Source organism: Dermacentor silvarum, chromosome 1, assembly GCF_013339745.2.
Source record: "Dermacentor silvarum isolate Dsil-2018 chromosome 1, BIME_Dsil_1.4, whole genome shotgun sequence".
In the NCBI taxonomy this organism is placed as follows: Eukaryota; Metazoa; Arthropoda; class Arachnida; order Ixodida; family Ixodidae; genus Dermacentor; species Dermacentor silvarum.
In genome coordinates, this window is record NC_051154.1 from 267,523,750 (window position 1) to 267,537,050 (window position 13,301).

A 13,301-nucleotide genomic window follows, 5' to 3' on the forward strand; every position below is an offset into this window, starting at 1 on the left:
AATGTGCAAGTTGACCACGTGTTTCTCACCCGTGATGCAGACTTATCTTACTTTGGCCCGCAGAAACTGGAGTGAGTGCTGCCCTCCCTTCACCACCTATGAATTCGGAAGGCGAAGGGTGCTTTGAGTGCGAGGAGTGCCATCAGTGTCACCAGCATCTTGAGACTCCCCTGGCTCTCGTCAAAGGTTGTACAACTCGCGCTGTCATTGTGCGTGCTTTCATCGAGCGCTCAAGGCATAAACTATAGACCACATAAGAGTAACGTATTTAAATCGTTACTCGAGGTCTATTTTGGGGTCGAAGCCTCCTTTTAAGTGAAGGGACAAAGGACTAAGTTTTGCTAACTATGAAAGCCTCACTTGCGAAGCTCCGTAGCGAGTTCGTTGTCTTTAACGTTAGCACCAAAATTGACCAAAATGCGTTCTTTCTTTTTTCTATGTTTAAATGTTCCAGCATCTCTTGCACATCTTTCCACCCAGTGGCGTAAGCGCTCTATAGAAGTCATTTAAATATGGCGCTAAGCACGTACTCTCGTGGCTCCGCCTACTGGCTGTGATGCAAGCTTGAGTGATGCATGCTGGGTGACATTTAGCGTTATAGATTTTTTTTTATTTAAAAATACTTCAAAGTTGCTGTTTATGCAAAAACTTACAAATATGCTTAATCACTTTAATGCTTTCATTAGTTCAATGTAGGGTGAAAAGTGATATAATATGTTATCATGCCCTTCGTTGCTTTTAGTGTAATTCAGTATCTTGTAAATACTGCTTATGTTTGTTTTGTAAAATATGTAAATGATGATCTACCTTTATTTTCACCTTGCGAAAATTCCATGCGCGAATTGTAGTATGACAATATAAATAAATTAATTAAATTTAAGAGTTGCGATTATCTCGCGGGAAACACTTGTCTGCGTGCATGTTGCCACCGGTTATCACAAGTTATCATCATTCCGCTTGCACGCTTCGTAATTTTTGGCTTTCCTAAAGTTCCCAAGTTTTTGTCTTCGTTTACGAGCGCCTGACGAAAACAGATATGCACTTGAGCTTGGCAGAAAGTGCCTCAATGGGTGTACCCAGAACACAAGCAAGTCATCGAACAACTTCACTTGGTGTGCTTGTCAAAAATCACATTTGTTTGAGAAAGCTGTGAAAACTTCTGTGTATATAGTAGCATCATTAGTTATCGTAATTATGGGAACAGTTCTATAAATAAAGTATTCGAGGTCATCGGTGTCACACCAGGAGTGTTTTATGATACGGTGCTGAGCAGGACAGACGATAACAGAATCGCCAAGGCAGACGTCTGGGTGTCTGCCGAAAACATAGGTACAAGAGGAAGATAAGAGCATGCGAAAGGTAAGGTTTCGAGAGGCCATCGCAACAAAAATAAGCTGGAGATTACACTGCAAAAAGCTTCTGGCCTGATTGCTGTGGAATGAAAACTTATTTCGTGTTATTTTAGTAGACATTAAGAACATTTTCTCAGAAATCGGTAAACCCTCGAAAAGTATATTTATGTGTGTTGTTTCCGAACATCTGTCGCGCCTACTGAAACAACAGAATTGTGTATGCGTCAGAACTTTTGTGCTTATTAATAAGTTTGTCTAAGAAAACTGGTCTAAATTTGAGCCACTATTTTACATTTCTTTTTTTTTTCGAAGGGATGATGACAGACACAATTTTTGTTTTAGTTCAGAAGGAAGCCCAGTATATCTAAAACAAGCTGAATAAATTTCAGCTGCGTACCTAAAAAAGTTTATCAAAAACGTTCCTTATATAACGAAAACAACAAAGCTTTATAATTTATATATATCTGTGCACATATTTATATCTGCACATATTTATGTGCAATATTCGGAACGTAACTAGAGTATAGTTATCAAAATAGTTCTAAAATTTGAGTTCGTTGAATTAAAAAGCAGCGAAGTTGCACGCATCACCAACAAACACGCGGGCATGCGCGAAGGCAGCATCATACGACTCATACAAGCCTTCGTCATTTCTCAAATAAAGTGCATGGCAGCGTTTCACAACTGGTCGGTTGCGGAAAAAAACAAGCTGAACGCCCTCATACGCAAGGCGTACAAATGTGCGTTTTGGCACTTGTGCCAGGAGTGAGCACCACCAAGCTTTAGAACTAGGCTTACACAATATGCTCAAGGAACTCGTGGAGGCGCAACAAGTGTCCCAACTCGAGCGCCTATCCAAAACCCGTCCGGGAAGACACGTGCTCGAAAAGCTCGGCATCACATACCACACGCAGCATGGCATCAAAGTGGAAATTCCAAGAACCATACGCGAGCAACTACACGTACCCCCCTCGCCTCGCAACATGCACCCCCAACACCACACGGGGAGACGTAAAGCCAGGGCACAACACATGAGCCAAAGTTACTCCAACGACAAGGAGGCAGTCTTCACCGACACAGCCCGTTATCGAGACTGGAAGAGTTTCGTGGCGGCAGTTACGAGCCACCGAGGACACCACCTCACGAGCGTCACCGTGAACACGGCACACGCCGAAGCGGCAGAGGAAGCGGCCATGACACTGGCCCTCACACAAACCAAGGCTATATACGTGATCCGCGATTCGCAAACGGCAGTTCGCAATTTTGCAAATGGGCGCATCTCGCAAGAGGCGTATCACATACTCCAGCGACATCCCATGCACCAGGGAGAAGCCGACTTCGATAACCGAAGGCACTTGCTATGGATCCCGGCACACACTGGACTGAGCACCCCCAACGAAGCGGCTCACCGCGTTGCTCGAGGCCTCACTCACCGAGCATCATCGGAGGAAGAGCCCCCGCGGGGTACTGCAAACGTCTGGGCGTGGGAGGACCGTATGACCAGGTTCCACGATATCACGACACACTGCCAGTTACAGAGACGCGTATACCCATTCCCTCACGCTAGCTTAGACAGGACGCAAGCAGTATACACTACAGACAATTACAAACGGATTCTTACAGAAACCCCAGACTCATGCACGCCATGTACCCAGACATGTACACTACAAACAGATGCACATCGTGTGATGAGGTTGCCAAGCTTAATCACATGTTATGGGAGTGTCAGGACCTAACAAACAATTCGGGCAGCGCCGACCCCTCCGTCTCTTCCACCGCCAGCCTTCGCTCGCGCTGGAAGAGCGCACTGCTCAGCTCGAATCTGACAGCACAACCCTGGGCCGTCCAGCGAGCCGAGGAAGCCGCTTCCAGACAAGGTCTCGGAACCACGTCCGCGGCGGGTGCCCAAACCCACTAAAAGGACGCCGGACTCGAGTCTCATTGATTTGAAAATAAAGTTTACCTTCTTCTTCTTCTGCGAGCAACAATCGTTCAAGACATATTTAATAGATTACCCATCCCCCTTTAACGTTATCCCGTAGCCAGATGCAGTCCTCGAAGGACGTCACCGTTCCGGTATCGGTGGTTCTCACGGAATGCCCTTAGTTCTGTCATTCCCACACGCTTAAGGTTACCTGACTTGCAATAAAATTTCACTTGCGGCGCCATCCAGCCGCTAAAGGAACAATAAACGGATATATTAATGTAAGCTAGGTGGGTTGCTTACACGGCTTTAATTGCAAATAGGACACTCTTACCATGGGCGAGAGCTTGGCAAGGCCAGATAGCATGAAAAAGCGATAGGCGAGTGGCGACTTACCTGGAAAGGGAACAATGGTTGCAATCTCGTTCTCCAGTGTAGGACAGGTTCCGGGAAGCGCAGCGTGCTGAGCTGCTGAGTAGTCGAGGTAGAAAAAAAAAGACATTAAAAGAACAAAAGAACACAGAAATAAAAAACAGAGCTAAGGACGCTTACATAGGCAACACGCTAACCGCAGAGTGCTGCGCACTTGAGGTTCTGCGTCGACATTCACAAAACTCAAGCATTTATTTTGGCCAGACTTCCGTCAACAGCAACACATGAAGTCTATCGGCGTAATAACGCGATGACTGCCGTAGTTATGGCCAGGCGCGGGGTGCAATTACATGACTGAAGTGATAATAATTCACGTTTGAAGCCATTATATGACACGGATCAAAATCTGCGAGCATTAACAAAAACTGGTAGTTTCGAAGAGACACTCGGGTCGACGCCAGCAGTAGGCATCGAGCTTTCGGAGCCCGGGCCTGGAAGCTATATGACGATAAACACGTAGCCAACCCTCCCAAAAATCCTGCATAACTTTCAATTGCATCTGAACAGGACGTCTACTGGGTGTGACAAAACATCAATACAACCGCAACAGAATTCATAGAACGATTTTTTAGCGGAATAGCCGTACATACAGGGTGTCCCAGCTATCACGCAGCACGATTTAAAAAAAAGAGGAACGGCATTACGCCAAGCAAACCTAGCGCGTATTGTTTCCAGTACAGTGGAGTAGCCGCCAGTATTCGTTTCATTACTGATATTTAATTAAATTATTGTAATTAATTATCTAACTCGAGAAGTACTGTCCTAATTATCAAAGTGTCAATGAGAAAATTGTAGAGCAACATGAAAAACCCCTGATACAGCTTTCTGTTGCTCAATACGTGCTACATAAATGTGTTTTTCCGAGTGTTAAAGAATCCCGCGAATACACGCAGAATTGCCGCTCTACTGGCCACTCGAGGCACTTTGCGTGTATTCACGGGCTTCTTTCATGCTCGGAAAAACACTTTTATGTAGCACGTATTGAGCAACAGAAAGCTGTATTGGGATTTTTTCATGTTGCTCTACAACTTTCTCATTGACACTTTGATCATTAGGACAGTACTTCTCGAGTTAGATAATTAACTACAATTAATTAATTAAATATCAGTAACGAAAAAATTACTGGCGGCTACTCCACTGTACTGGAAACAATACGCACTAGGTTGGCTTCGCGTAACGCCGTTCCTCTTTTTTTTTAAATCGTGCTGCGTGATAGCTGGGACACCCTGTATATGTAAGTATCCTTTTCGTCCGATTCTATTCATTTCTTATAATCGTTCCTACTTAGTGGCCGATCTCAGCGATAGCGGTGGCGCGGCTTCGTGCGAGCAAATGACGAAGGGCGAAAGGAATGGAAAATGAAAAGAATTATTTAATTAATACGAGCCCATGCTTGGTACACGGGTGGTGCACCCGCCGTGGTTGCTCAGTGGCTATGGTGTTGGGCTGCTGAGCACGAGGTCGCGGGATCGAATCCCGGCCGCGGCGGCCGCATTTCGATGGGGGCGAAATGCGAAAACGCCCGTGTACTTAGATTCAGGTGCACGTTAAAGAACCCCAGGTGGTCCAAATTTCCAGAGTCCTCCACTACGGCGTGCCTCATAATCAGATCATGGTTTTGGCACGTAAAACCACATAATCTAATTTTCAATTTTTTTTACATGGTCGGTGCGACTAAAGCTGTGCGCAGTCACACGATACATCATACTGGTGGGATGAAGGCCTATATATGTGTTAATTGTTTTGCTTCTGTTATACTGTTTATGTGAGCCGTCACTAAGGTGGGAAATAGAGGGAAAGTAGATCTGTCGATCATGACACTGTCTGGCATAAGGCATCAGACTGCAAGACAGTGGTGTCGGACATCGCACTAAACACTGCATTCATGGTACGCGGCGAACCTATAGGTGCCGCTATAGCTCAGTTGTGTCAGTATTATCTCCTTATTTTTTTTTCGCCACGTTTCCGAAAGATCTTGTTGATTTGTCAAATGCGAGGATTCACGTTAGTTGTTTTGTTACGTAATACCCCAGAATTCAATTCAATTCAAGGATTCACATGACTGCTTGCGTCATCACGGGAATTCTCAGTTTTGGAGTGTCTTAGAAGTAGTAGTGAAGGATCGCACACACGCACGCACACACACACACACACACACACACACAGTTCAGCGCCGCTCAAAGCAAAGACGTCGGTACGACACATGACGGCAGTAGCTGCTGGCTGAACGAAAGTGACGACGACGTTGACGGCAGCACGAGGACGACGATGACACGACGACTGTACTGCAAGACCGCTCACACGTCAAGAACCTATGCTTTAACGGGGCGAGGGAGAGAAATATCTGCAATAAACGGCATGACAATATTACTCTTCCTCATTATAGAATTTTTTTACAGGGCTTTAGTAATAACCTCTTATTGAATATGCCGTATACATGGTGTTTCAGTTAACTTGGGCCAAACTTTAAAAAATATGCGAATGGCTACGTAGCTGGACAGAACCAAGGTGATGTTGTTTGCCACCGCTTGGAGACACTTAGACTATTTTTTTTTGCATTCCGCCTATTTAGATAATAAGTCTTCATTAATTCATCAACTTCTCAATTATTATAATTAGATGAAAAGTGTCAATGAGAAAATTGTAGAGCAACATGAAAAACTCCCGATACAGTTTTCTGCTTCTCAATACGTGCTACATAAAATCGTTTTTCCGAGCGTTAAAGATGCCAGCGAATACACGTAAAGTGCATAGAGTGGCCAGTCACGCAACAATGTTGCGTGTATTTATTTATTTATTTATTTATTTATTTATTTATTTATTTATTTATTTATTTATTTATTTATTTATTTACCCTCAAGGCCAAAGGCATTCCAGAGGGGAGTGGGAAAAAATACAGACAAATACAGCAGCAAGATACAGTGAGTAATAATAACAATTTCAAACAGGCATGTACTTAAGTAATGGTGGTTAGTGCTTCGAGAAAACGTAAGTTATCAATGATCGATACAATGTCAGCAGAAAGGTCAGCAGAAATCCTATAGCGCGGCGGTAAAAAGGGAACGTTTGCGAGGCTGCAGGCGCTGGAAAGCAGTTAATGCATGCCAACGTGCGTGCGGTTTTGCACGTTTTACGGGAAGTTGTCTCGCGAAAGTCAAGGAGCAGACATATCATATTATAATAGTTGGTAGCAATGAAGAAAAGAGAGGAAAACAAGCGAAATAGATATCGTCCATGAATATTGAGTTGACAGGTTTTACGCGACCTGGCAACCAGCATCGCAGAGATCCTTAGGCAGTCGTGGGGGCCTGTACGCTGCTACATTGGAGACGTGGCATCTCCTTGCATCCGGCCTTCTTGCAACGACGACAGGCTTCTTCGCATGCTGTGGGCTTTGTATGTCGGTGTCGCTGGAAAGAAGAGCTGTGCAGCTCCGCTGCACACCTTTGTTTTGAGAGCAGCGTTAGAGCTGAAGGATCACGTTCACCATCATCATTATCATCGTCTCCTTTGTCCACTGCGGGACGAATGCATCTCACCAATCTCCATTTATCCATGCCTTGCGCCAGCTGATCCCCATCCTATGCTTGTAGATTTACTAATTTCATCCCACCACCTTTCTCCGCCGTTCTCTAAGGCAGTTCTCTTTCCCTCGGCACCTTCTCCTCTAGTAGACCATCGGTTATCTGTCCCACGTATTATGCGGCCTATCCAACTCCAGTTCTTCCTCTTAATGTTAACTAGAATATCGGATCCCCCCGTTTGCTCTCTACAATCCACATCTCTGTCTTCCCGTGTCTTAACGCCGATCATTTATTTTTTTCCCTTTCGTCGCTCGTTGCGCTGTGCTTAGCTTCTTCTGAGGCTTGTTTGTTTGTTAACCTCCAACTTTCTGCCCCATATGCAAGCACCGGCAGGATACCATGATTGTATTCGTACATTTGTCAAGGCTCACGTTATTGGTGTGGTATTTTATACTCTCGCCCCGTTTCTGGTCGAAGCACAGCGAAGGGAGTTATTAAAAAAGCAGCGACGCTGCGGCTAAGCAAATATTCAGGTATCGAGAACGCTGCCGGACGCCTGCGTCGGTCGGCGTGAGCCTGTCATCAAACGCGTCCAGCGCCCACCCTTCGTGCGGTTGTGAATGGGGTAACGTAGTACTCGAGAACGACTACAATGCAGTTGGGAATCCGAGCCTCTCGCCTCAGACGTGACCTGACGAACGACGAGATCGGGTCACTAACTCTGGACCCGATACGTGAGGCGAGCCAGGGATAGTCGTATAGGAACGCCGAAACCTTACAGTACACTTTTCGGTGTTGATTGTTAATTTTCTTTCTGGATTAAATTTCTTACAGGGTGAAATGAAATCTGCGTTGTGAAAGAAAGGTAACCGCTTAAATTGTGGCGTTTGACGTCCAGAAACTGCACTGTGGTTTACGAGGGAAGCCGTGGTGGAGAGCTCCGGACGAATTCTGACCACGAGGGTGCACATAAATCCGAGTACGCGAGCGTTTTTGCATTTCACCCCCATTTAAAATACGGCCGCCGCGGCCGGGAAACGAACCCGTGACCTCGTGCTTAGCATTAGAACGTCACAGCCCCTGAGCGTCGAGTAAGGTAACAGCTTCAGGCAAACACTTTATATTTCGTTTGAGAGTGATTATCGGCGGCAACTAACGCAAACAAAAACGCGACGACAAGCTAGCTTCGCCACAAAAATTATAGCAGTGCGGAGAAGCCACAATTAACAGGGGAGTAGATGGCGACGCGTTTCATGCCTGTCCGTAAGCGCATTTATTAGTGCTACGTTTGCGCATGCGTGTACGCTGCATCCTTATACTTGCTAGGTCGAGTTAGTGGCTATGGCGTAGCGCTGCTGGCACCAAGGTCGCGGGTTCAATCCCGGCTGCTGCGGCCGCATTCGATCCGATGGGTGCAGAATTCAACCGGGCGTTCGGTGCACGGTAAAGTACCCCAGATGGTCGAAATCGATCCGCAACCCTCGACTACCGCGTCTCTCGTAGCCACAGAGTTGCTTTGGGGCGGTGAATGCCACAATTTCAGGTTTAGTGCAATTTGTAAGAGCAACGTGTTCGTAGAATACAGCGTTGATATACTATTGAAAACGAACAGTCATAGCTTTGTTAGCATTGCACGGCCGAAGTCAGCAGTCAATCGGTTTTAGAGAATAAGTATGTTTTGATTGTGTCTATTTTTTTACTCAGCTTTATCTCCTTTGAGTATATATATAGCGCGATTCCCGATTAGTATGCAGAGTATACTATTCCTCTACGTGAGTGTCGACGAAAGGCGCTGGAGTGAACGGTGGTGAGGGTGTTCAGAACAATCGCTTGAACCACCTGGCAATTTTTGACATTTCCTAGTTATATCGGGTGCTATGTAAGCAGCAAATAATAATAATAATAATAATAATAATAATAATAATAATAATAATAATAATAATAATAATAATAATAATAATAATAATCAATGAGAGAGAGCCTCAAACAGGAGATATAGAGCAAGGAAGTTGGCTGTCGACGCCGGGCAGGAAGAAGAACCGAGCGTGGTTTGGAATAAATAATGGTGCCACCCTTAAGAGGCGTCGTTTAGGCTGTGAGAACGTCACATGTTGCGTGTGTTTGCGTGTTAGACATCTGCTTCAATCCTCCGACTTAAGGAGGAAAGTTTGCAGAAGCAGTTTAATTGATTTGGTAACATTCGTGCAATCCTCCACTTCGCAACCGTTGTGGACTCGGAACTATGACTCCTCTTTGCCAGGTGAAGCTCCTAAAGACTAAGATTGTGAGTAGAGCACACTTATATATAGTCAGCCGTCGCCGAATAGACGTCGGGTAGAAGTGGAGTGCCGAAGAAGCGAATGGGCGAGCTCGATGATCCTGCGAGAAGCAAGAAAAATCGCACACCAATCATGGTGCTTCAATATCGTAACGAAATACTGTCCCATAATTGTTTTATTTTACTTTTCATGATCTAAATTTGTCGAGTCATTAATCGCAGTATGATGCTTTTATACTTTGAGAGCGTTACAACATAATTACGTCATATCTTACAGCCACCATTTCAAAACACGCGCCAAGCGCACCGCGATCTCGGTCTTGAACCAGGCCTTTTTGTGACATCATGCGAATTAGAGGCGGTGGGCACGCGGCATTGCAAACCGTCAACGTAGGCGTCAGTGAGCTCGGTACAAAGGTCGCAAGCCACGCTGTGACCGCACCGAAAGCTAAGCACTCGACAGGATAACAGGGAGGGAGGGTGAGAGGACCGCTCCATGCATGTTCCCAGAGGGTCCCTTAACAGAGAAGCAAAAACACCAAAGGACGGGTCTTTTCCCATGTCGAATTCGCAAGGGCACTGAGTGAAGGATGAAATATAGCCTCATTTTTGTCTATCTTCATGGGCATTATAAAAAAATTATACCTCCCTGCCACTCCTTGAAGATGGTCGAACAGCGAAGCTTTGTTAGTTACACCGAGTGGTACGAGTGTTACATGTGCATGTGATGCAATTGCGTAAACACAAGTAAACACAGATATACAACAGGAAGTTATACTGAGACGTTGCGAGGCGAGAAGAGGCAGTGACTTACGACGCTACTCGACGAGTGTCCAGTTCTCTGGTCGAAATCTGCCGAGCCGCTGCCAGAGGCATCAGCTGCAGTCGCGGAGCCCGCGCGCGTTCGGCGCGAACGCGGGGAAACGCGGACGGCGTCGGCAGCAGCTCTGCGCGTTATCCAAAAGGACGCGCCGTACAGATACACCTTCCTTTATACCCATCGCCTCTCCTCCTCGCGCCCAGCGTGGCCTCTCAATGGTCGCCTCCTCCCCCAGCGCGCCTCTCCTCATTTGCTGGTCACGTGGCCTGCCCTCTGGAACTATTTAGATAGCAACGAACAAACTCTTTGCACTGGCTAATAATAAGCTGGGCAAGGTCTCGAGTCCATATTCTATATATTCATTCAAACGACCTCGTTTGCTGACGAGGTTGCCACATTGTTCTCGAAAAGTTATAACGTTCGAGCTCGAAAGTGAACTTAGGACGTACGCCTATAGATACGTGCGTCTATACTATGTTGCTCTGTTTATCCGCGCTGGAAGAGCTGCCTTTTCCAGAGGCGTTAAGTACGGAAGTGTACGGTAAACGTGACATCATGGCGTACATGCGTTGAGCGCATGCACTGCTGCAGGGTCCCTTCGAACGGACATGGTATAAGCGCATGCAGGCGTCGCTCACGGAAAAACTGATTCAGTGTATGACGCACTCGGCGAGAGCCGATCAATCGAGTTTATAAGAGAAGTGGGCGGCTTGCTTCCTTTGCTCTCCGAACGCCAACGACGCCATTGAAAACGATGGGAGACCCACGACTCCGTGGAAAACTGCGGCCAACAACTTGACGCTGTCAGGACTCCGCCGCGCGAGATAGTATACATGGGTGTCGTGGACTCGAAACGCGCTCGTGAATGCGTGCATATACATACACGCGACGCGTGATCACGCGGTCGTATGCACTCTCTTCTACACCGAGCTTTTCATCGTCCTGCTTTCTAAGCGTGTGTGTAACGCGGCTTTGTGCCTTTGCTCGAGGAGATTGCGGCCTGTCTCTCCAGTGAGGACCTGCATGGGGCCTCTCGTCTTGTATTATACCCTCATACTTGTAGCTGTCTGCTTGTTTCCCTTTGTTAACTGTTTTTTTTTTTTTTTTTTTTTTTTGCTGCGTCTTGTCTATATATGTATGTGCGCCGCGTTTTATGAGTCCTTGCGCGGGTCTTTGTACTGTATATACGCGGTAGCCCGGCAGGGTCTCGCCGCGGTGAAGCTCGGCGTGAATCGAAATTACACACGCGTGGACGGCGGTCGCTTACTTCCGTTTGCAACGATCGATGCTGGCACTGCATGGAACGCTCGCTACACTGCCACTCTCTCTGTACTTTATTCTTGAACGAGGTTTATTTTTATTGCTCCCCACTGGCGATCAGCAGTCTGACGACATTTTTTTTACTGTGCTTAGTTATATTATAGGGATTTATTTATTTATTTATTTATTATTTATTTATTTATTTATTTATTTATTTATTTATTTATTTATTTATTTATTTATTTACCTCACTGCCGCGCCACAATTCGTCGATGACAGTCGTCGGCGATCGATGTCAACGTCTGGTTTTTATTTGGGATTATATACCACCGGCGTTACAAGTTATGTAGTAATATGTGTGTTCTGCGGTAAAAAGTAATGCCTTCAGAGATCTGTTTAAAAAGAGAGAGAGAGGGAGACAGGGAAAAGCGTTGGTTTCATTTCGTATGCGGAAACAAACATTATATCATTGAGGTTTACGTGTAGATTTGTTGGCGAGAAAAAAACATTGAAGGAAAAGGTCGTGAGGAAATCTATAGCGTGAACTTAAAAACAAAAAAAAAAAAGCCTAGCGGCTCATCTGGATCTAACTGAATGTGACAGCTGCCAGTCACCAGTTGTATACCTGTAATGTTGAAGAGCGATTCGCTGTATGATGGCGTTGAAGAACTCCATGGGTTATCCACTGAAGCTGCAGAGGAGGGTGAAGGCTGACGATATATAGAAGTGCACATTGCGCTTCTACAGCGTGGCCTCTGTCACGCTTACGGGCTCGCAGCCTCAGTGCTTGCGCTTTTGCATATACTCAGGAATGCGCAGTGGCACTAACGCACTCACGTTGACGGCCGTTGACATGAAAAACTGGAATACGTTTGGACTATATAATATAATACGTTTATAGTATAACTTATGAGTAGATTAGCTTAACATAACTGCAATAGTGTAACACAATTCGGAGCCTATGTGTCGGTGATAAAGGGCGGTACGCACAACTAGGCCAGAAAAAAATTTAAAACCATAATTAATGTGAAGTTACGATGCGTGACACTTAAAGGACAAGAAAACAAATGAAACGCGAACACTGAAGCGATCCAGCGGCTGTAACATCACTTTCTACGCTGTAAAAACCAGTCGTCATTTTAACGGTCATGCTTTTAATATTTACGACAAGCCATAGACGTCATTCCGACCTGGCGTTACTACCGCCGTGGACAAGGAGAGAAGAAGACAGTCACGAATACTACATGAAAAAAAAATGATTGGAAATAGAGCTGCCAAGATATTTCCCGTCATTTAATGCAGCATTTTTTAGAGCGTAGACCGCTGATAAAGAGACAAATTAAAGAACTGAAAGCCGGCCTGGGTAGTCTAGATTAGTTTTCAATGAATCAAAAGGAACTCTGTCGTACGGCAGTCATGCTATATCGGACAAATCAGACAATGTGCAAATGTCAGGTTGAGAGAGTACCAAAGAAAAATGAAACGGAACGACTGTCACACATCGCCAACGCCGGGCCAAATTCCAAAGCCGACTTATCAGCTTCCGAAAATAACCCCACGGAAGCAAGGACAATTAATAAGGGGCCCTCTGGTGCGCCAGAGAACGCCGGTTGTGGTCCGAAGAATGAGTCAGGACAAGAGTTGTCAAAACACCACAAATATATTCTTCAAACAAGGCAGTTACATACACACGTGCACACTTCGGCTAGAC